A 25,202-nucleotide genomic window follows, 5' to 3' on the forward strand; every position below is an offset into this window, starting at 1 on the left:
ATTCCTGAAATAATAATAATACTTGAAAAATAAAAAAAGATATGTTCGTCCCAGGGCGGCACAGTGGTGTAGTGGTTAGCGCTGTCGCCTCCCAGCAAGAAGGTCCGGGTTCGAGCCCCGGGGCCGGCGAGGGCCTTTCTGTGCGGAGTTTGCATGTTGTCCACGTGGGTTTCCTCCGGGTGCTCCGGTTTCCCCCACAGTCCAAAGACATGCAGGTTCGGTTAACTGGTGACTCTAAATTGAGCGTAGGTGTGAATGTGAGTGTGAATGGTTGTCTGTGTCTATGTGTCAGCCCTGTGATGACCTGGCGACTTGTCCAGGGTGTACCCCGCCTTTCGCCCGTAGTCAGCTGGGATAGGCTCCAGCTTGCCTGTGACCCTGTAGAACAGGATAAAGCGGCTAGAGATAATGAGATGAGATGTTCTTCCCATCAAATATTTTCATTCCATATTTTGTTGCTTTTTTGTATTTTTTGTGGTTTTGTTTTCGAGTAGAGTTTTAATTTATTTTGTCCTCAGTTGGTTCAGCGACACGCTCCGCCATTTTGTTTTTCTCTACTCACGGTATATGAGCTGATATCCTAGTAGTAGAATAGCCAATCAGAGCGCATGATTGCTCATATCCAGTGAATGTGGATAGAATAAAATGAATATATTCCATTCCATGAAGATAAACCTAGATGTTTTCATGTTACACCGTAAATACTGTCCAAGTCGTGCTGTTATACACAAATAATGCACACAAACTGACCAATCAGATCCGAGAATTCAACCTCTCTGTAAAAGATCGTTTCGTAACACCGCTGTCATTTATTCTTTATACTGACTTATTTTTAGTCATGGATTGAATAAACGTTTATCAGTGTGTGTGTGTGTTTAAGAAAAAAAACACTTTAATTAGGCGACTACATGTTAATTTGTTACTTCTGTTAACATTTAAAGTTAACGAATACAGTAAATAATGTTAATTACAAGACACTTTATGAGTCTTTGTATGTATCCTGATATGGAAAACTATCACAGCTTATATCTTGGTGAACTCTGTTTTATCCCGAGGGCTGGAAGATTTGCCAGAAGGGACAGAAAGCTCAGAATAACCCGATTCCCTCTGGACCATCATTAAATGTTATTCCATCAAATGTACAGACAGTTTACAAGCTGCTCAATTTGTAATGCTATCGTCTTTGCCCTAGAGATACACTTTAGCTCTTGTCTGTTTATAGATCTTTGAGGTCTTTTAAAATACTCAACAGGGGCCGTTTCATTACCACAATCTTTTCAGGCAGATAGTCGGGGAGAATGAGAGTAGGGGGGGATGCGACAATAAAAACGTATGTTAATGAGGGAAATCTGAAGGAAATCTCAGCTTGTTTTCAATGACATCGACTACAATTCTATCAGTTGTATTTTATTTGTGTGGTGTGTTTAAGAAAAGATTGTCACAGCAACGCAGCTTTACAGGATTCCTGATGTGGAACAATTCCCATCCACGTCAGGGGTGACGGAGAAAGGAAAAAGTCCCTGAGACGTGATGAAGAAGGATCCAAAAGGAAACCTGTTATCTTCTGGGTGACATTAGATAGTAGGATTTTTCTAATTACAGTATACAGTCAGATAACTCTGTAGAAATAAATGTGTTGAAAGGATACAGAAGGATTAATAAGAACATTCTGTGAATAGGAGTCCTGGATGTGTATCTGGAAATCTGCCTTAATAAAAGTCTGAATCGTTCACGTTTATTTGTGCTTTTCATATTTTTATGTAAATAAGTAGAATATTATAGACCTGAAATTTTGTACAATGATTATTTTAACTTTTTTTTTTTACAATTATATCATATACTGTATATAGAGGATGTTATATGGTCATGCAAACATACTCACGAGTGAAAATATTTTCAACATGAGAAGGAAAATGTCATATCTTCGCACCACCGTGTAATGTTCTTTAAATTATTGTGGCAGTTCGTGTAAAGGGGTGGAGCACAGAAGGACGGCAGGACAGAACTGAGCATACAAAACTCTCTTTATTCAGCTTTTCAGCTGTAAATACGCACACACAGACACACGCACACACATTAGCTGTCTGGTTATCGAGAGAGTCCCTCTGTTCTCACTCTCTCTCCTTAAGAAGGGCGCGGTCCCTGGGAAGACACACAAACATCAATTAACAACAGGTGAAATGATTCTGCCATTTAACTTCCCCGACTCCGCCCTCCTGTCACAGACCGATGCTAGACCACGCCCCCGCTGCCACATACCCCCACCGCCCGACTCAGGCCGGGCAGCCGTCCGGCCCGCAGCCGACTCCGCCCCCCCTTGACGGGAGAGGAAGTCCGCCACGACCATCTGCGCCCCCGGCCTGTGGATCACCTTGAAGTTAAAGGGTTGGAGTGCCAGATACCAACGGGTGATCCGCGCATTGGCATTCTTCATGCGGTGGAGCCACTGGAGGGGCGCGTGGTCCGAACAGAGGGTGAAAGGGCGTCCCAGCAGGTAGTACCGGAGGGCGAGGACCGCCCACTTGATTGCCAGGCACTCCTTTTCGATGGTACTGTAGCGCCCCTCACGCACCGACAGCTTGCGGCTAATGTACAAGACAGGGCGATCCTCCCCCTCCACCTGCTGGGACAAAACGGCCCCCAGCCCTCTGTCCGACGCATCCGTCTGCAACATAAAAGGGAGAGAAAAGTCAGGGGAGTGTAAAAGTGGCCCCCCACACAGTGCAGCCTTAACCTTAGAAAAAGCCCGCTGGCATTGCTCCGTCCACTGGACCGGATCTGGTGCCCCCTTTTTAGTCAGATCAGTCAGCGGGCTGGTGACGTCCGAATAATTAGGTATAAACCTACGATAATAGCCAGCCAGCCCCAGGAACTGTCTCACCCCCTTTTTGGTCTTGGGCCTCGGGCAGGCCGCAATTGCTGCAGTCTTGTTAATTTGGGGACGCACCTGCCCGTTGCCCAAGTGGAAGCCCAGATACCGTACTTCCACCCGCCCAATCGCACACTTCTTCGGGTTGGCCGTGAGACCCGCCCGCCTCAGCGACCTAAGGACGGCCCTCAGGTGTTGTAGGTGCCGCGGCCAGTCATTACTATAAATAATGATATCATCCAAGTACGCGGCCGCATAGGTGGCGTGGGGGCGGAGGACCCTGTCCATCAGCCGCTGAAACGTAGCAGGCGCCCCAAACAGCCCAAAAGGAAGTGTGACGAATTGGTGTAAGCCGAACGGTGTGGAAAAGGCCGTTTTTTCACGGGATAATGGAGTCAAGGGGATCTGCCAATAACCCTTTGTTAAATCCAGTGTCGAGTAAAAACGAGCCGTGCCTAGCCGATCGAGCAACTCATCAATACGAGGCATTGGGTACGCATCGAATTTAGACACCGCGTTGACTTTTCTATAGTCCACACAGAACCGGACCGACCCGTCGGCCTTGGGTACCAAGACCACCGGGCTGCTCCAGTCACTGTGGGACTCCTCGACGATGCCCATTTCGAGCATGGCCTCGAGTTCTTCCCGAACCACCTTTTTCTTGTGTTCGGGTAACCTGTAAGGGCGGCTACGCACTACCACCCCCGGGGGCGTCTCAATGTGGTGCTCTATGAGGTTAGTGCGGCCGGGCAGGGGTGAGAACACGTCCGAAAACTCGGTCTGCAACTGGGCAACCTCCGCGAGTTGGGTCGGGGAGAGGTGGTCTCCACAGGGGACCGGAGAGGGACGTGATGCTAATGTTCCTTTTTGAACCTCCGGCCCCAGCTCCGCCTTCTCTGGAACCACCGACACCAACGCCACGGGGACCTCCTCGTTCCAGAGTTTGAGTAGGTTGAGGTGGTAAATCTGTAGCGCCCCACCCCTGTCCGTTCGTTTCACCTCATAGTCGACGTCCCCGACTCGCCGTGTGACCTCAAAGGGTCCTTGCCACTTGGCGACTAATTTAGAGCTCGATGTGGGCAACAGTACGAGTACTTTCTCTCCCGGTGCAAACTCTCTAAGGCGCGTACCCTTGTCGTACAGGCGGGTTTGCCGTTCTTGGGCCTGCCGCAAATTCTCCTGGGTTAGTTGTGTGAGTGTGTGGAGTTTTGCGCGCAGGTCAATAACGTATTGAATTTCATTTTTGCTTGGTGAAAGTCCCTCCTCCCAATTTTCTCGCAGCACATCTAAAATGCCGCGCGGCTTACGCCCATATAATAATTCAAACGGGGAGAACCCCGTGGAGGCTTGGGGGACTTCTCGCACTGCAAAGAGCAAGGGTTCGAGCCATTTATCCCAGTTACGCGCGTCCTCACTTACAAATTTCTTAATTATGTTTTTAAGGGTGCGATTAAACCGTTCCACTAAGCCGTCCGTTTGTGGGTGATAAACGCTGGTGCGGATCGGCTTAATACCTAATAACCCATACAGTTCCTTCAGTGTTCGTGACATAAACGAGGTGCCTTGATCAGTCAGAATCTCTTTCGGGATTCCAACTCGGGAGATGACGCGGAAGAGCGCCTCCGCAATACTGCGTGCTGAGATATTGCGAAGAGGCACTGCTTCCGGGTATCGCGTTGCATAGTCCACCAGAACCAATATAAAGCGGTACCCTCGTGTTGACCGATCTAATGGCCCGACGAGATCCATGCCAATTCTTTCGAACGGGGTCTCGATTAACGGTAGAGGGCGCAAAGGCGCTTTTGGAATGGCCGCTGGGTTTACTAACTGGCATTCGCGGCATGCCGTACACCACCTACGGACATCGCCGCGAATCCCCGGCCAATAGAATCGGGCCATTATTCGGGCTAGTGTTTTATCCTGCCCTAAGTGTCCAGCCATGGGATTAAAGTGAGCCGCCTGGAATACCAATTCCCGGCGGCTCTTCGGAATTAACAGCTGCGTGACTCGCTCTTTAGTTTGAGTGTCCTGCGTCACTCGGTATAATCTATCCTTCATAATCGCGAAGTAGGGGAAGGACGGGGTGGCGTTCGGCGGGAGCGTTTGACCATCGATTACTCTCACTTGGTCAAACGCATGCCGCAGAGTCTCGTCTCGCGATTGCTCTAACGGGAAATCCGCGAGGGATTCCCCAATAGAGAGAGGAGGAGCCGGCGGCTCCTCACTCTGGCGCGGAGATGACGTAGACGGCTCTGTGACAGCTGCTCCCGCCAAAGCGACACTGGGACCTCCCCCTGTCAAATGGCAGGACCCACTCTTGACCAAGTGCGTCATTAAACCCCGAAATCCCGGCCAATCAGTCCCCAAAATTAAAGAGTGGGTAAGGCGAGGATTAACCGCCGCCTTCACTATAAATTTTTCCCCTCTGAAAATAATGTGGACCGACACTAAAGGGTAGTTGTGAACATCCCCGTGCACACATAACACCTTCACCAATTGTGCTCCCCCCAATGCCTCGTCTTGCACCAGGTTTTGGTGGATTGAGGTCTGATTACAGCCAGAATCCACCAACGCCTGATATGTATCCCCTTGGATACTCACCGGTATGCGATACGCTCCGGCCCGATCGAGGGCGGCTCCTGGCGCGTTGGGGATCCGAACCACCGCGCCCACCTCCATTATCGAGCACTGCTGTTGGAGGTGGCCCGGTTCCCCGCAGCGCCAGCAAACCGGCCCAGGCTTCCTCTCTGCACTAGTGCTCTGGGGCTCACTCACCTGAGGGGGGGGGAGAGACAGACACAGAAGGGAGACACGGAAGGGCACCGCGGGTGCGGCGGGCCGGCTGAGGTGGCGCCGGCCCCCGTCTCCGCGGTGGGGGAATGGGGCGAGGAGAAGACACAGGAGGAAGAGAGAGAGAGAGAGAGAAGAGAAGAGGTCGTCTGCTGTCCTGCCGTCGGGACAGCCGCCAGATGATCCTCCGCCAGCTCGATTGCCTGATCCAGCGACGCCGGGCGGTGGCACTGGACCCACTCTGCGGTTCCCGCTGGTAGACGCGCGACGAACTGTTCCAGTACCACCTGGTCGATGAGTCCCTCGGCGTCGCAGCTGTCGGCCCTCAACCACTGCCAGCAGGCGTCCCGGAGTTGCTGGCCAAACGCGAACGGCCGGCCGACTTCCTCCAAGCGCAGAGCGCGGAAACGCTGATGATGTTGCTCTGGGGTGCGCCCCACCCGCTGGAGGACGGCCCGGCGAAGGTCCGCGTAGGCCAGCCGGCGGTCGGCGGGGAGCTGTAGCGCGGCCAGCTGCGCCTCTCCCGTTAGCAGGGGAAGGAGGCGCGCGGCGCGCTGTTCCACCGGCCACCCCGAGGTCTCTGCTACCTGCTCAAAGAGCGTGAAGAATGCCTCGGGGTCGTCCTGCGGGCCCATCTTCGTGAGGGTGAGGGGGGAAGGGCCCGCGGCGGTGGAGTTGGTGGACCCCGCCGACGCGAGGAGGTGCCGGAACGCCCGACGATCTTCCTGTTGCGCCAGCACCAGGGCCTCGAACCGTTGTTCTTGCTCCTTTCGGAGGGCGAGCAGCCCCTGGTGCTGGCTCTGTTGGGCCGTGGCGAAGGCGTGGATCAGGTCGGCGAAGGTGGAGGACTCCATGGGGCTGTGGTCTTCTGTGCTCATTCCCGGGTTTCGGCACCACTGTGGCAGTTCGTGTAAAGGGGTGGAGCACAGAAGGACGGCAGGACAGAACTGAGCATACAAAACTCTCTTTATTCAGCTTTTCAGCTGTAAATACGCACACACAGACACACGCACACACATTAGCTGTCTGGTTATCGAGAGAGTCCCTCTGTTCTCACTCTCTCTCCTTAAGAAGGGCGCGGTCCCTGGGAAGACACACAAACATCAATTAACAACAGGTGAAATGATTCTGCCACTTAACTTCCCCGACTCCGCCCTCCTGTCACAGACCGATGCTAGACCACGCCCCCGCTGCCACAATTATATTGACACATCCACAAAAAAAATGCAAGTTAATGAAAAGAATTTTAATTTTGAACCAGTTCCCCATTTTGACAACACACTTCTAGTCAGCAGGAAAACACTGGGAGTGACATCATCGGCGTGAAATATCAGGAATCATTATCCACACAGGACACTTTTTCGATGGAATAAAAACACGTGTTCTATTCCCTTCTAGCAGGTTTCATTCATTTGGTTTGATAGCATGCAATATTGTTAGCATATCGCTTATCCTATGTGTATTGCATCACGCTACCCAATGGAGATTGAGCGTTGAATATGGTTTACGATATTGCACAGTTGTCAAGACAACATGATGTCACACGTCGGAGCTGATGAGAATATCCAGTGAGAGAGTTTTCTGCTGCATATGCGCACAATCATTTCTTTGTTCACCAGGAAAGAGAAAGATCCCTTAAACACCCGAAAGGCAACAAAAACTTCATTAGAGATTCTGCAGGCATATTTACAAGAGAAAAACATACCAACGGACACCGAAAAACTGGAAAAGAGACACATCGGAGATGTAAAACTTCTGAGCTAGGGAGCGACTGTGACAATTTGTAAACAAACATGGCCGCCAGGTTTGTGTCCTTAAAAAAAAGAAGGTTTTGAAAGAATTTTGAAGGAGAAAGATGCGTGGAACGCCCGAAAAGCTACCAAAACTTAATTAGAGATTCTTCAGGCATATTTACAAGAGAAAAACAGCAGTTTTTGGAGTTGGATCATTTTTATTGTTAGAACTTTGACTTTGTACAGTAAATTGGATTGACAGAACACTGAATTACATTCGATCAGAATCAGCATTCAATATTGGTAAGTTACCCCCCTGTTCTTAACTTTTTGTAAAATCTATAATTGTTCCAACGAATGTGTATGCATAATAATAATAATAATATTGACTTTTTTTTGCGTGGCAGCATGGTGGTGTAGTGGTTGGCGCTGTCGCCTCACAGCAAGAAGGTCCAGGTTCGAGCCCCGTGGCCGGCGAGGGCCTTTCTGTGCGGAGTTTGCATGTTCTCCCCATGTCCGCATGGGTTTCCTCCGGGTGCTCCAGTTTCCCCCACAGTCCAAAGACATGCAGGTTAGGTTAACTGGTGACTCTAAATTGACCATAGGTGTGAATGTGAATGGGTGTCTATGTGTCAGCCCTGTGATGACCTGGCGACTTGTCCAGGGTGTACCCCGCCTTTCGCCCGTAGTCAGCCGGGATAGGCTCCAGCTTGCCTGCGACCCTGTAGAACAGGATAAAGTGGCTAGAGATGATGAGATGAGACTTTTTTTGCGGTATATCAGATCTATTCCATTCAGCTACTCATCTTCGACTCATTCAATACCATGCTAGCTGAATAGAATATATCTGATATACCATGAAAAAAAGCAAGCCAATATTATTTAAATATGTCATTCAGATCCACAATGTCTTTCGTACAAAAAAATGCAAGTTTTTCAACACAAGAAGATAAACCTTCAAGTTTAAAAATCTTAAAAATTTAAAAAATTTAAAAATCTTCAAGTTGACGTGATTTTCTTTTTATTATATAGACACATTCACAAACAAAAAATGCCCAAATTTATCAAAACAATTAATCGATTTCCTCACAAGTGAAGATATTGGAAATTATTATACATCCGGGCCACTTTTTCCATGGAATATTCTCTTCCCTTCTAGCAGTTTTATTGATGGCATGCAATACTGTCATCATAGCGATTATCCTCCATGTATTATGCCACTCTCCCCAATGGAGAATGAGCGTGCAATATTGTTATAATATTGCACGTTGTCAAGACAACACAACATCACACTTTGGTGCTCATGCGAAGATCCAATGACAAAACGTTTCTGCTGTGCATACACACAATCATTTCTTTGTCGGCTGGGAAAGAGAGAAGACGAGGCTAATCCAGTGCTCAGTTTAAGCACTAAATAAATAAACTGAAAACTGAAAGTAAAGACATGCTGAACACCTGAAAGTCTACCAAAATTTTGTTATATTCTTCACGCATATTTATAAGAGAAAAACATACCAACGGACATTGAAAAACTGGAAAAGAGACATATTGGAGATGTAAAACTTCCGTGCTAGTGAGTGACTGTGACAGTTTGTAAACAAATCAGTCACTCAGATCCGTGATGTATTTCGTACAAAAAATGCGAGTTTTTCAGCACGAGAAGATAAACATCATATCTTCAAGTTGATGTATGATTTTCTTTTTATTAGATCAACACATTCATAAACAAAAAGTACCCAAATTTATCAAAACAACTCACTCATCCATTTCATCATGAGTGATATATTCAGATTTATGTCACGGTTTTGGTTCTCCATGTCCTGGATGGAGCTCGGATGAAAAATATGAGTGGCGTATTTCCCAGTAAAACACCTGTGTCTTTATAATATATATATATATATATATATATATATATATATATATATATATATATATATGAAGAATTTGGTTCCAAAACGCGATAAACACCAAATTTGAAAAATTGAAACTCCTGCCACCAAACCATCAGCAATTATCATATATTACTCATATCATATTCAGTTTTCACCAAAACACGATATCGGCCATTGATTTACACATTGCATTATGGCCTTTCATTCCAAAACGCAACAAGCACCATCACCGATTTTTCTCAAAACCAGATCATTTGGCCAATCAGAGGCCGCCATTAGTATGAAGTCTTCTAAGATGGCTGCGCCCATGAAGTAGGAAATCACTTCATCATTTCTTGCATTTATTGGACAATTTCACGCTGAATTATGAATAATTTCGATAAAATAATCTAAAAAAAAATCTATAAAATGAAATAATCTGTCATGAAAGAACACAGTTAGATGCACTTTAAATAGAAAGGGATATGTAGCATTGTGGGGGAAAATGCCGTGGCGTGGATATGTAGCGTCTTGACAAAAAATAATTACTTGGTTCAGTTAAAAGCTGTTAATTAGGTCTGGATTTCATTTTTGAAGTTTGTTATCATTAAGGAGTTAGTCAATACATTTTAAAACAGGATGCAGTGGTTTTCCTTTTATCACTTCCCGTAATCAGAAAAAGTGATTTTTCTCGAAACAATGGAATTGGATATATAGCGTTTTGGAACCAAACTCTTCATATATATATATATATATATATATATATATATATATATATATATATATATATAAGGCTATACGTACTGTACGTCTTTTGTATAAGACATATAATGTGGATGATAATATAATGTATTAACATCTACTCTGAACAATAACTAGAAAACTATCGTGCACCTGACGCTGCATCTGTGACTCACATCTCTGAGTTAAAGTCACTGTACTTCAGGAGATTCTTACAACCTGTTCTGTGTGACAGCAGTCTATTGTGTTCTTGCTCTTATTTTGTTCCTTTAACTACTCATCCGTGGTTGTGTGGGCTCCTGATCACAAGGACAGACGCTGAATAATGTCTTCCTCCTCTTTTAAAAAGAGGGCCATGCTTGATTGATTATAGAATGGCTTTGCCAGAAAGCGGAGACTGTGGCTTTTGTCCAAAATCTGCACAAAGAGAGGTCTGGGGAAAAAAAAAAAGTTACAGCTGATGCGCCAATATGCCATTCCTGAACACTTTGAACGAATGAACGATCTTTATGTCTGAACTGAACTGATCTTAAGGTCAGATTAAAGTTACAACTAGAGCAAACAATATTTTGATAAGAATAAGACATGCCTTTTTTTCATCCTTGATGAATCTGTCTCTCCGTCTCGCTCACTCTCCATCTCTCTCGTATTAACATATCCATCCTTTATGTCATGGCCAATATGTTCCCAGACACACTGCTATACTCAAATGCTAAAACCAGTTCTGTTGGGAAGGAAGCAGAGCCCGAGGCCGAGAAAGAGACACTTGGGACACACACACACACACACACACACACACACACACACACACACACAGAGCTGTGAAAATGATTTGAATGATCCTGTATTTAAGCAGCCTGTCTCTGCTACACCAGATGAGACACACACAAGATTTACTACCTCTCACATTATGGGTTAAACACATTCAGTGAAAACTGTGCCGGAGGGAGGCTGCAGTCCTGTGGGGACGTTTGAGCTCGGGTCCTCCCCATTCAAACACAACAAGCACAAAGCTTTTGTGACAAATACCCTCCGAGACACCACGATATCAGTGCATACGCAAAGATAGAGTCTGATCTCCATCTCCTTGTGTTATTCATGTTTGAGAAAAAAAAAGATTTCTCTGAAAGGGATTAATGTGTCTTTTTGATATGGAGAGCATCTGATTAGCGAAGGTTTATGTAAAAACATCATAGTGAACACCACTTAATCAAGATAATCTCTAGGTTTCCTGATCCTGAAGACTTGATCTCATGCAAATTTGAGTGTGTGTGAGACGTAAATGGATTTATTTTTTATTTAATACAAATGAAGCTGTACAGCATGTTATTCTAATCTCGTATATGTATATGTATATGTATATGCACCCACATCCCCAAGATAATTCTTATTATTCTATCCACATTCACTGGATATGAGCAATCACACACTCTGATTGGCTACTCTACTACTAGGATATCAGCTCATATACCGTGAGTAGATAAAAACAAAATAGTGGAGTGTGTAGCTGAACCAACCGAGGATGAAATAAAAACTCTACTCGAAAATAAAACCTCAAAAAACACAAAACAAAAAGGCAACAAAATATGGAATGAAAGTATTTGATGGTAAGAATAGATAGATAGATAGATAGATAGATAGATAGATAGATAGATAGATAGATAGATAGATAGATAGATAGATAGATAGATAGATAGATAGATATTTTTATTTGTTTTCCCCAATAATTATTATTATTGCATTTTTCACAAATTGCTTGTCATTTCGCCGGTTTGTTTACATTCTAAGTGGAAATGATTTTGTCGGACATTTTGTATAAAGTTATTTATCGAATTTGCAAAAAATAAAAATGCTCTGTTTCCCCAAATCCAGTGAATGTGGATAGAACTGGGTACTGTGGGGGTACCCTACTAAATATACTCACAGTCAATAAACTATACGGTTTTGAATGGTGATGTTGGTTTTAATTTGAAATAAAATGATGAAAGAAATAATACAGATAAAACTAAATCTTTGATGTGAATACTGTATTCAGAATTTGGCAAAAATTCTGCAAATTAGTGGGAAACTGGCGGCTTGATCTGGGACATGATAAACGGTTGACTACATCGCATTCCCTTAAAAGGGTTGTAGTCCACTGAAAAGTCTACAGTTATCACTAATTGTATTTTAAGTTGTAACTTTATCCACCTAAGGATTGGTGCGCTCACAGAATAATCATAACCGTAATAAAACATCATGCAAAATAGTTGATCACCGTTGTAACTCCGTTTTCCGCAAACCCAAAACCGATACGATCATGTCTTTTGATCTAAACGGAAAGCCTCAGGGTCGAGGTCACTACCTCACCAAAAGTAGGAACTTAAAATCACTACGCCGTATAAAAATTTAGTTATAAATCTGCAATTTTGTTTTTTAAAACGAAAGCTGAAAGTTAGGTATAGAATATGTTTCTTACAGAATATGTTACAATGGTAGCTGGTCTTGTATGAATTTCTGAGCTATAAAATGAGTTGTGGTCTATTTTTTACCATAGCGTGTTATTTGTGTGCGGGGAAGGACACGCATTAACAATTTGCAAGTGTAGAATGGAATTTTCCACTCCAGCAGTTAGAAGTTGATCGTGCTTCCATTTGCGGTCTTTCTGTTACGCGGGTGATCTGTTTGGACGTTATCACTGAAAAGGTGAGTTTTGACAGGTTTATTTTGTTTTAGTCTTGCAGTTTAAGGCAATAGAATGTTTCTTTTTCATCTTACTTTCATATTTTGTAGTGTTTGCATATTTTTGGCCAATATTTTGCAACCATGGTCAATTTAGATCGAACTTTTGATAGAATCTACGGCCGGTCATTTTGCCTCGGGCTCCGTCCGGTGCGGTAGTGATGTCCCGTTGCTCGCGCGCCGCAGCAGAGACCCGCGCGACCTTCAGCCGGTACAGTCGCTGTTCTTTTACCACCGCCGTTATTCTCATCTTTCCAGCGTGTTCTTGATTTTTCCATTGTGTCCTATTTCGCCATATCAAATACCCAAAATGCATCATATTATTCATATTTAAGTGAATAATCAATTCACTCATCATACACAGCAAATTCCCCAGCGTTGAATTAACACCCAGAGTGTTTATATTGGTCCAATTGGACCAATATAAACACTCTGGGTGTTAATTCAACACTGGGGAATTTGCTGTGTAACTTGGCATTTTTAACCCAAGCAATCAAAAAGAGGAAATTTATTCAATATTTTCACTCATCTGTGAAGGAGGGGCTTTAATTCTTCATGATGGAGTTATTTTATATGTAAATCAATTTTACAAAAGCATTTGAATTGTAATAAAAAAAAATTTCCACAGTGGAGGCCAGATAAAGCAAGATACTATCTTTATTCTTATTAAACATGACAAAAGAAACATTGTTAGGTAAATGCAAATATATATATATATAGTAAAATTAGAAAATTTATTTTTTGACCATAATGTCCCAAATGAGAGACCAGTTTCTGAGATGGACCCATATATATATAAAATAGTTTTCCCAAATATTATTATTATTATTATTATTATTATTATTATTATTATCACATTTTTCACAAATTGCTCCTGTCATTTCACCGGTTTATATACATTCTAAGTGGAAATTATTTTGTCGGATGTTTTGTATGAAGCTATTATTTATCAAATTTGCAAAAAATAAAAAATGCTCCGTTTCTCAAAATCCAGTGAATGTGGATCATATAAAATAGTTATTCCAATCTCATCATACACGGCTTATAGCCAACTATCAGCTCATGTACGACCCAATTTCATGAAACAACCGTTAATTATTTTGTGTTTGACTTTTATGAACTTTTAATTCATTCAAACTGCCAAGAAGTGTGAGTTCTTGTTGCCAATATGTACATTTTATCCCTTTAAACTCCCAGCCTATTATTTACTCATTTAACATCAGGACTATCATTGAGTAACTACTTCATAATAATTCTTCAATAAATACAGTAAAATAAGCATATCTTAGTTTAATATATAGTTAACAGAGTGAGTATGGAGTTGCTAAAGTTTAATGATAGTTAAGATATTTTAAGGTCCGGTCCCACAATAACGATAACTATAAATAAATCACTCCCCTGTAGTTTATGTGGTCGGTGCTCACAACAGACCGATAACGATCCCTATAGCCCAGATCTGGGTTTACTGAGATTCCTTCTGGAGTGATTTTTCCAGGTCTGGACCTGATCCGAGAAAACATCTGACCAATCAAGGAATTGTTAGGTACATGTGATGGTGTCTGAGCACGTCCTATTTTCCCCGGGCATCTCTGTACATCCTTCTTGCATCATCAAGTCACGGACTATAGATTCACGGAAAATAAAAAATATATAATACAAACCATGGATCTTTTATTCACGGATATGTGATTATTTTCTGTGAAATATCAATAGTAAATTAATAAAGTAAGCATGTATAAAGTAAGCAGGTAAGATATTTGAATTATGAACTTTAGCAGTTCAAACATTTAATTCTTTTCGACTTTTTTTTTTAAATCCGTGATGTATCATCCATATGAAATCCGGACCCAATCTGTAATATACTGAAACGTCCGTGACTGATCCGTAAATTATTAGCATCTGTGACGCATCTGTATTAAAATCCATAACCACTGCATATTTTGCATCCTTTTCTTTTAATTATATTTCCATAATCCGTGACCTATCTGTATTTTATCAACCACTGGAGTGTGTGCATGGGTTGTTTTGAAGTCCAAGCTGTACAGTATAACCCGGAATAATGTGCTCCTACTTGGAAAAAACTTCCAAGATTATTCCTAAATTACATGAGTTTATTTCCCTGAGTTTCAGGACCAACCAGGATTATAGCGGGGATTATAACTGTGATGTTTCTGCTCCAGACTGGAACTAAATTCAGGCAGAGTTGTAGTTATAGGTATAGTTATAGTTATCGGTGTTGTGGGACCGGGCCCTTATTGTCCAGTACTCGATCTGATCACTTCTCTTTCATGTGTTCTTATTTGTACACATTTCTCATCCCAACACATGGACACTGAATAGTTTTGATCGTCTTCAAGTTATTGAATAAAGTTTATTTAATGCTGATACATTTACAAAACAGGGACTCTCGAGCAAGCCAATGACATTCCTCTCTCTCTCTCTCTCTTTGTGTAAACACTCAAAAAACAAAGAAATTTTCTTAATAAACTCCACTTTTCCACAATTCCCATTAACCAACATGGACCCTCACTGTGGTTGGATAATAATAATAATAATAACCCCAAAATAAGTCCTGTTGTTCGGGCTATTTAACAGCATGGCTCCCAGGGTGGGGGGACATTAGTACTAAGTGTGTGTTAGTGACAGAGATTGGCTTAAGTATCTGCACTGTGTGAGTCCAGTCTTCAGTCTTTAATTCATGTCGGAATAAAAGGCACCCCTGCCATGATCATATCAGCATGATTAGGCTTACTTTCTAACCAGCGTTCAGAGCAAAGCACTGTCCACCAGCATCCTGCTGTCCCAGAGACACTCTCAGCAGCACTTCACTTACACACACGGCGTAATGGTGGCTGTGTCGGAGCGGGCTGCACGCAAGAGTGTTGTATTGTTTTGTATTGTGTATTTATGTGTTCATGCGAACTTCCATTTTGCAGTGTGCGGAACAGTTCAGGATTAGAAACATTATCAGTGTAGAACCACGAGCACAATCCATACTCTATACTGTTCAAGTAACAGGATATAGGATTAAACTTGTATAAACAAGTTTGAGGAGTCACAGAATGCATGGAACAGTGTTACGTAACTACATAGGATACAAAAAGTAGCTGCTGTATGTTCTGTTAACATTGCAGAGAAAAAGACGTAATCAGATCACTGATACGTTTAGTAAAAATGAAGATTATGGAGCGTGAGCAGGATTACGATTTTTAGCTACATTTTAAAATAAAGAATGATATACTCTACTACCATGCACATGCACAGACCAGTGTTGTAGTCCAGTCACTAAACCTCAAGCCCGAGTCCAGTCTCGAGTCCCCAGTGTTCAAGTCCAAGTCTTTAAAGAAAATTTCAAGTCGAGTCCAAGACTCCAACCGCACCATGTGACGGTGGCTGTTTCAGTGCCATTAACATTAGTTTGTTCCTGAATATGACGTATGAACAGGTGAATGTGCTTCTCTTTATCAGGGAGTGTGAAGTATTCTGTCAGAGATGGTTGGGAGACGGATGTAAATGCAGAAGGTGTGTTTATTAATACAAGTGAAGACGGTAAACAATCCAGAACGGCAGGCAAAATCGTAAAACAGTGAAACAGGTCAAGCGAGGCACAAACAGGCTATCGTAGACTCGGCAGAATCAAAGACGAGAAACAGGAAATCAGGGATCAGGAAACCAAACAAGGAAATAAGGCTCGATAATTTGTCAGCAATGCAACTCAATACTTCGCAAAGTAAGTGTGTTTTCACAGTTTTTATATAGACGCACCGATTGCGCCTTAATCCTGTGCAGGTGCGAGTCGTTTATGGCACGCGCACACTCAAGTCCGCTTGGTGCGCGTGTTGTCTGGAAAGCGCCCGAGAGTCTATCTGATGCACACGCCAAGGCGCGCAGGTGTGATACTCTTGCATGAAATTAGTACAAAATTAATATACACTACCGTTCAAAAGTTTGGGGTCACTTTGAAATGTCCTTATTTTTGAAAGAAAAGCAATGTTCTTTTCAATGAAGATCACTTTAAACTAATCAGAAATCCACTCTATACATTGCTAATGTGGTAAATGACTATTCTAGCTGCAAATGTCTGGTTTTTGGTGCAATATCTACATAGGTGTATAGAGGCCCATTTCCAGCAACTCTCACTCCAGTGTTCTAATGGTACAATGTGTTTGCTCATTGCCTCAGAAGGCTAATGGATGATTAGAAAACCCTTGTACAATCATGTTAGCACAGCTGAAAACAGTTGAGCTCTTTAGAGAAGCTATAAAACTGACCTTCCTTTGAGCAGATTGAGTTTCTGGAGCATCACATTTGTGGGGTCGATTAAATGCTCAAAATGGCCAGAAAAATGTCTTGACTATATTTTCTATTCGTTTTACAACTTATGGTGGTAAATAAAAGTGTGACTTTTTCATGGAAAACACAAAATTGTCTGGGTGACCCCAAACTTTTAAACGGTAGTGTAGATATAAATATCTTATGCCAAATTATTATGGCATGTTACAGGAAATAAAAATTGACGAGTCCGAATGCAGTTAACACACGAGTCCAAGTCCGAGTCATCAGTGCTCAAGTCCAAGTCGAGTCATGAGTCCTTAAAATTACGGCACGAGTCGGACTACAAGCCTGGTGCAGACATTACAACACTTCACGAGTCTCATAACACCAGTTTGGTCTCGAGTGAAACCTTATACAGTATAATCTTACAGTTGCCAATTCAATATCATGGCCTCTAGTGAAAAAAAATGCTTTCGTTGAGTGGAAAGTTCACCATGATTTTGCTTTTGAAGCAGAAAAAAGAAACAAAATCCCCTTGTGAAGGAAAGTAAAAGTACAGTGCAGTTTAAGTTATGCCTTCCAGCTGTGACTCGATATCAACTTTAATCCCAAATTGCGGAAAGCAAAAAGTTACGTTACTGTAATATTGTCTTACTTGGATTAAGATAAGACATCCCTCGATGGGGAAATTTACATGTTTCAGCAGCTCACGGATAAAAAAAAAAGAGTCAGGAATAATCAGTAACAAAAAATAGAGTGCAATAAAAGTATTTAAAAAAAACAATAAGAAAAAAATGTATATATCTATGTATAAAAAAAGGAAAAAAAAAAGGAAAAACACAGGCCTTGTATGTAATATACACAGCAAAATAAGAATGGGATTGAAATAAGATTAGTACTTCACGTGAAGTAGAAATATTGCACTCGTAAAATACTGGCAGCTGAAATAGAAATAAAAATATTGCACCAGGTAGTGAATGTTATGGCACAGCATAATATTAGGTTACTAATCCATTTTTATCAGGTAATTAGTATGGTAATTGTATCAGAATACATTTTTAAAAGAACCCTCCCAAACCTGAATATAAACATATTATACAGGGTTAGTCAAAATTATGTTAACACTAATGGATTATTTTTTTCCTGAATGTGTGGTGCGCCGTGACCGCTGCTGGTGTAATTGGGCCCTACATTTTTGACACCCCAACAGTGATGTCAGACGTCTACTTAGAGATGGTGCAGCAGTACGCCACTGATGAACTTCCACGACAGATCCGATTGGCGTGGTATTTCCAACAGGATGGCGCACCGCCGCATTTTAGCCGTACTGTTCGTGCTTATCTTGACCACACATTTCCAGGTTGATGGATAGGTCGCAGTGGACCGTTGTCATGGCCTCCACACTGCCCTGATTTGACGCCCTGTGATTTCTGGTTATGGGGTGAAGGAGCGCGTGTATAGCAGGAAAGTTCATGATATCAATGACCTCAAGGACAGAATAAGGACTGTGGTATCATCTATTCCCAGTGAAATGTGTGCCCGGGCTTTAAACTGGACTGCTGCTCGCTGGTTTTTGTGTGTTGAACACGATGGCGAACAGGTTGCGACCATCCTGTAAATCATCTTGCACATATGATGTATGTTTTGTGAATAAATGGTTTCTATCATTGAAGTGTTAACATAATTTTGACTAGCCCTGTATAAAACATTAAAATATTAAACATCAAACCTGCATTAATTTCTCGCACAAACTTTTATAAAGTATCATTCGAACCGTTGTTGAAACATGTTCAATGTTTTTTTTTTTTACATCACAACTAATTCATACGATGGGTTGTGTTATAACCTATTGATGATATACATTAGGACGTCATGACAACTGTCTCTGTAGCTCAGTCTCCGTCTGCTGTATCACATGACTCTCATGATCGTAAAATTATTGAGTTAAATCTCCGAAAATGGCTGTGATTTAGAATCAGATAAAATGCAAACATTTCATTTTGTGAAATTTGTGGCATGTCCGAAGCATGACCTCGTCAAATGCATTTGTAAAGTTCTTAAACTAAGTAGCTCATTTTACTTAAGCACCAGAGAAAATGAAACTATAAGAAATAAAAATAATAAAACACTTTACTTAAGGGCCAGAGAAAATATGCATAACCATAACCATGTCATTACGGTCACGTCGCACTGATACGCAGCCCGTTCTGTAATCGCAGGTACATTTCAAGAGTCGACTCTGTTAGTCGTCATCAACTCTGTTGTTGTGAAACAGAATTGCTGATAACAGAGTTGACGTCAGCCACCATTTTGTGTCTTGACTCCTCATGCTGACCTCAAACTAGCGACCACGCGGCATGTATGAAAACAGAACTTTATGGATTTTAATTGCATTGTTGTTGTTGTTTTTTTAAAAATGAGTGAGAGACTCACTCCAATATCACAATAACAGAGTTGACGAATAATTAATCTCCTGTTGGTGTAAAATCCTCAATGTTTTGCTCAAATTAATGAGAGAAGAAACATAACACTCTCTCTCGCTGCCTTTCTGAAGTTTCCCCGCCAGAGGAAGTGACATCACTCGGTGCAGGTGTCACGCGTATTATTCAAAGTCTTTGTGGGGTTTATGCGATTAGAGTTAACAGAGTTGACAAAAATATTGGGACGGATGAAAAAAATATTACTGAAATTTCACATAATACAGAAAATAGACTTTCACAATTGCAATTGATTTGATAACAGTTAATAGAATAAGCCTCAAAAACAGACTGGTAGACCGAATCACTTCCTGTTTATTCGAGTTGAATGGATGAATCAGGAGTCGAAGATGACCAATAATGTGGGGGGAGGGGTGGGGGTCATTTAGTTAATGTTTTATGGAGAAATTGGGTCTAAAATTTACATCAAGCATCGTTATTGGTAAAAGTTTGTCATAATTTGCATTATTGTTCAAAACTGATTCAAACGAGATTTATTTTGTGAAAATAAAAAAAAAGGTTTAACTCAGAAACGAGAAATGAAATGTACCCCAAATTCTAGAATAACCGATATGCGTTCATAATATTTGTATAAACAGAGATCCAAAATATTTTACATACAGTAAGGTTGAGAGAAACCATGGTGTCATGCCACTGACGTATGAATTTATAATAATCTTTTAAGCAAAAATATAAAACACTACTTTCATGACACTGGTGTAAGTATTCATAATAGTTTTATAAGCAGATGTATGAAATGTTTTACTTAAACGCAAGAGAAAGGATGCTGTTAATATCTCACTCATTGTATCAGAATATTGATATAAAAATCCCCAATCTTAAAAGCAATATATAAATCACTTCTAGTTCAAGGAAAATATATGTAATGTTGTCATTTCAGTGTCAAGGCATTATATAAAGCAGCTATATAAAACACTTAAAGCTCAGAGGAAACATATATAACTCGATCATTACAGTGTCACGGCACTGAGAGATACATTTACAATAATTATGGAAGCATAAATATAAAATATTTTACTTCAGGGCCAGAGAAAGTATATGACTGTGTGATTAGTGTCATGGCACTGCAATAAGTATTAATAAAGTGAAAGTGTGTTTCATGACTTTCATAATATACACAGAGGATATTAGATGGTTTGCCTCGAAAATATGAAGTTTATCTTGGAATGGTGAATGTATGTATCATGAGTGAGCGAAGGATATGAAGAGTTTGGTTCCAAAACGCTATATATCCAATTCCAATGTTTCGAGAAAAATCACTTTTTCTGATTATGGGACATGATAAACGAAAAACCACTGTATCCTGTTTTAAAATGTATTGACTAACTCCATAATGATAATAAACTTCAAAAATGAAATCCAGAACTAATTAACAGCTTTTAGCTGAATCAATTTTTTTTTTTTTTGTCAAGACCCTACATATCCACGCCACGGCATTTTCCCCCAAAATGCTACGTATCCCTTTCTATTTAAAGTGCACTGAACCGTGTTCTTTCATGACAGATTATTTTATTTTATAGATTTTTTTTTTATTATTTTATTGAAATTATTCATAATTCAGCGTGAAATTGTCCAATAAATGCAAGAAATGACGAAGCGATTTCCTGCTTCATGGGCACAGCCATCTTAGAAGACTTCACGCCAATAGCGGCCTCTGATGGGCCAAATGGATATGTCTGGGTTTGAGCAAAATCGGTGATGGTGCTTGTTGCATTTTGGAATAAAAGGCCGTAATGCAGTGTGTAAATCAATGGCAGATATCGTGTTTTGGCGAAAACTGAATATGGTACGCGTGAGAGATGATAATTGCTGATGGTTTGGTGGCGGGAGTTTCAAATTTTCAAATTTGGCATTTATCGCATTTTGGAACCAAATTCTTCATATATTTTTCAACAGAAGAAGATCAACTTCATGTCTTTGTGCGACTGTGTCATGTTCTTTATATTATCTGGACACAGTCACAAAAATAAAATACACGAGTTAAATCAAAAGATTTTTAGAATCAAAAGTCAGCGAAAAAAATAGGAGTGACATCATCAGAGTGAAATATCGGTGATTATTATCCATACAGGACAATTTTTCGATGGAATAAAAACACGTGTTCTATTCCCTTCTAGCGGGTTTCATTCATTTGGTTTGATAGCATGCAGTATTGTTAGCATATCGCTTATCCTACATATATTACGTCACTCTACCCAGTGGAGAATGAGCGTTGAATGTGGTTTACGATATTGCATGGTTGTCAAGACAACATGACGTCACACGTCGGAGACGTAAAACTTCCACACTAGCAAGTGACTGTGACAATTTGTAAACAAATAATATGGCCGCCAGGTTTGCTTTGTTAAATACGGAAGATTTTGAGAGAATTTTGAAAGAGAAAGATGCGTTGAACACCCAAAAGGAATGTATAATAATAATAATAATAATAATAATAATAATAATAATAATATTGGCTGCCTTTTTTGCGGTATATCAGATATATTCCATTCTATTCAATGGAATATATCTGATATACCATGAAAAAAAGCCAGCCAATATTATTTAAATATACATATTTAAATAATATTGGCTGGCTTTTTTTCATGGTATATGACATGTCACTCAGATCCGTGATGTATTTTGTACAAAAAATGTGAGTTTTTCAACACAAGAAGATAAACTTCATATCTTCAAGTCAGTATGTGATTTTCTTTTTATTGTATCGACACATTCATCGACTGCTTATTTCATGTTTACCTGCTATACCTCAAGTGCCCTTGACTGTTTGTTTATTTGCACCAATTTACGTGTGTGTGTGTGTGTGTGTGTGTGTGTGTGTGTGTATATATATGTATGTATATATGAGTGTTTAGTCTACGTCTAGTTCATATCTAGAGTGTTTATACTGTTTATATTGTCTGTTTGAGTGTTTAGTCTGTGTGTAGTTCTTATCTAGTGTTTACACTGTTTATATTGTCTGAGTGTTTAGTCTGTCTTGTTCTTATCTAGTGTTTATACTGTTTATTTATACTGTTTATATTGTTTGAGTGTTTAGTCTATGTCTAGTTCTTATCTAGAGTGTTTATACACAGCAAATTCCTCAGTGTTGAATTAACACTTTCAAAGTTAATTTGGGTCCAATTGGACCTATATAAACACTCTGGGTGTTAATTCAACACTGGGGATTTTGCTGTGTACTGTTTATATTGTTTGTTTTTTCAATTATTCTATTTTTATTTTTATTTATTGCATTGCCTGTTTGCACCGTGGGTCAGAGAGGACTGAAATTTCATCTGTGCTGTATGTCGAGCATGTATAGCATATTTGGCAATAAAGTTGACTTGACTTGACATTCACAAACAAAAAGTACCCAAATTTATCAAAACAATTCATCGATTTCGTCATGAGTGACATATAGAGATTTATGTCCCGGTTTTGGTTCTCCATGTCCTGGATGGAGCTCGGATGAAAAATACCAGTGGTGTATTTCCCATTAACACACTCAGGTCTTTATAATATAATAATACACATATTCCAGTACATGTGGTCGTGTAATAAATTATGTTAAAATGTGTAACAGGGTTCAACTGTAAGCTATAAAACTATTACCTCAACCTCATTTTGCATCACTAGAGTTTTTATGCACTGTCCTGTTGCTTTCTTTGTACTGCTGTCTTTGCAGTGACTTGGACAAAAGAGAAGAGTAAGAAAGTTTTTCATTCTACTGTACTGTCCTGGAATAATTTAAATAAAGTTGAATTAAATTATACAGCAGGTTCTCATGTTGACGTTTCCACCACTGGTGAGTTCAAGAAACATTGTAGAGCATTGGTTGGAAATGTAACGCGCTACAAAATCGATTTTAATCAGCCGAGAAAGTGTCATAACACAACCTGATGTCAACATATGAAGTCGTCACTTCACTTGGGTGGACAATTTGACATCAGGATTACTTGACAGCTGATATCTTTTGGAATAAAGCTTTTAAATGTGATATACTGTTGGTGTCATTTGGTAGAAGTAGAGTGTCATCATTGGTTTAAAAATTAACTGCATGATCAATGAAAGTGATGGTGTGAATTCTATAGAATCTATAAAGAACAAGCTCAACTGTGAGTTACTGCTCACTTACGTATCCCCCACTCTCGCTTATATCAGAATGCAAGCCATCGAAGGAATAGGACACTTATTATGAATGTTGACTTCAACAAATAATGAACCCTGAAACAAGTAAGTAAAGAGCAGTGTCTCTGCCCAGGGATTTCAAATAGCATCCTGATAAACTGTCATTCTGAAATAGCATTTTGTGTCTTGAAATAGCATCAAAATCCACTCTATACGTTTCGTAAATACATTCAGTAAGTAAACAGGAAGTCGATGTGCGACAGACCTGAAAACGGTATACATGGTATAGAACCCCAAGCTGAAGCTCGATACCAAATATCAAGCAGGTGTGATTTGTAGTTGCTGAGAAAAGTGTTACGGAAATTTTGTAAATCCATGTTATATGTTTTGTAAATACCTTCAGTCAGTAAACAGGAAGTTGATGTGCGACAGACCTGAAAATGATAAACAGGGTATAGAACCCCATGCTGAAGCTTGATACCAAATACTAAGCAGTTATGATTTGTAGTTGTTGAGAAGTGTTACGAAAATTTTGTAAATCAAAGCTATATGTTTCGCAAATATATTCAGTCAGTAAACAGGTAGTCGATGTGCGACAGACCTGAAAATGGTATACATGGTATAGAACCCCAAGATGAAGCTTGATACCAAATATCAAGCAGGTGTGATTTGTAGTTGCTGAGAAAAGTATTACGAAAATTTTGTAAATCCACGCTACATGTTTCACAAATACATTCAGTCGGTAAACAGGAAGTCGATGTGCGACAGACCTAAAAATGGTATACACGGTATAGAACCCCAAGCTGAAGTTTGGTACCAAGTATCAAGTGGCTATGATTTGTGGTTGTTGAGAAAAAGGGTGTTTCGGACAGACGGAAATATGAACGGATAGACGGACAGAGGTAAAAAAAAACAGTATATACACGTTCAGGTAAGAGTGTGCTTATTTACAATGATCAGTTAATAAGACTTGTAGAAGTGCTTACCGTATAAAAGAAGCGTTTGACTTCAGGGTTGTCTTTCTTTCATTCGTTCTCTCTTTCTTTCTCTTTCTTTTTTTCACTCATGTATTTATTTACTTTGTTCCTCTGTAAAGATGCGTCTCACTGCCTGCTGCTCGCGCTCAGATAAATTGATCTGTGTCGGATCACCTGCGGCTCTGTGGCATGGATGGAGAGAGGGACTGAGAGAGAGAGAGAGAGAGAGAGACAGAGAGAGAGAGAGAGGCCCACATTTGCATCAATAAAACCCTACTGTATACATCCAGCGTGTTGTTCACTCAGTCGAGAAGGACTGAACACTATACGGAGGCCCCAAAGCTGCACTGAAATTGTTGAGTCACTGGGCCCTGACTGACAAAATGGGGTGCAAATGTTAAGTACAGCTCGAAGTAAAGAATGAGGGCATTAGAGGAAAGTGTTAGACTAAAACGCAATAGAAAAGAAAACATTCTCGCTACCAGAGCCGAAGATACGAGACGAGGCACCGCAATTCAAAACCTGATGGAAGACATTAAGGTGTGTTTAATGGGGTGGATTAAAAGTTATTTACTTATTTTCTATTTTATCTTCAAGTATTTTAAATCAAAGTTTTGCTC

Source organism: Neoarius graeffei, chromosome 14, assembly GCF_027579695.1.
Source record: "Neoarius graeffei isolate fNeoGra1 chromosome 14, fNeoGra1.pri, whole genome shotgun sequence".
NCBI lineage: Eukaryota > Metazoa > Chordata > Actinopteri > Siluriformes > Ariidae > Neoarius > Neoarius graeffei.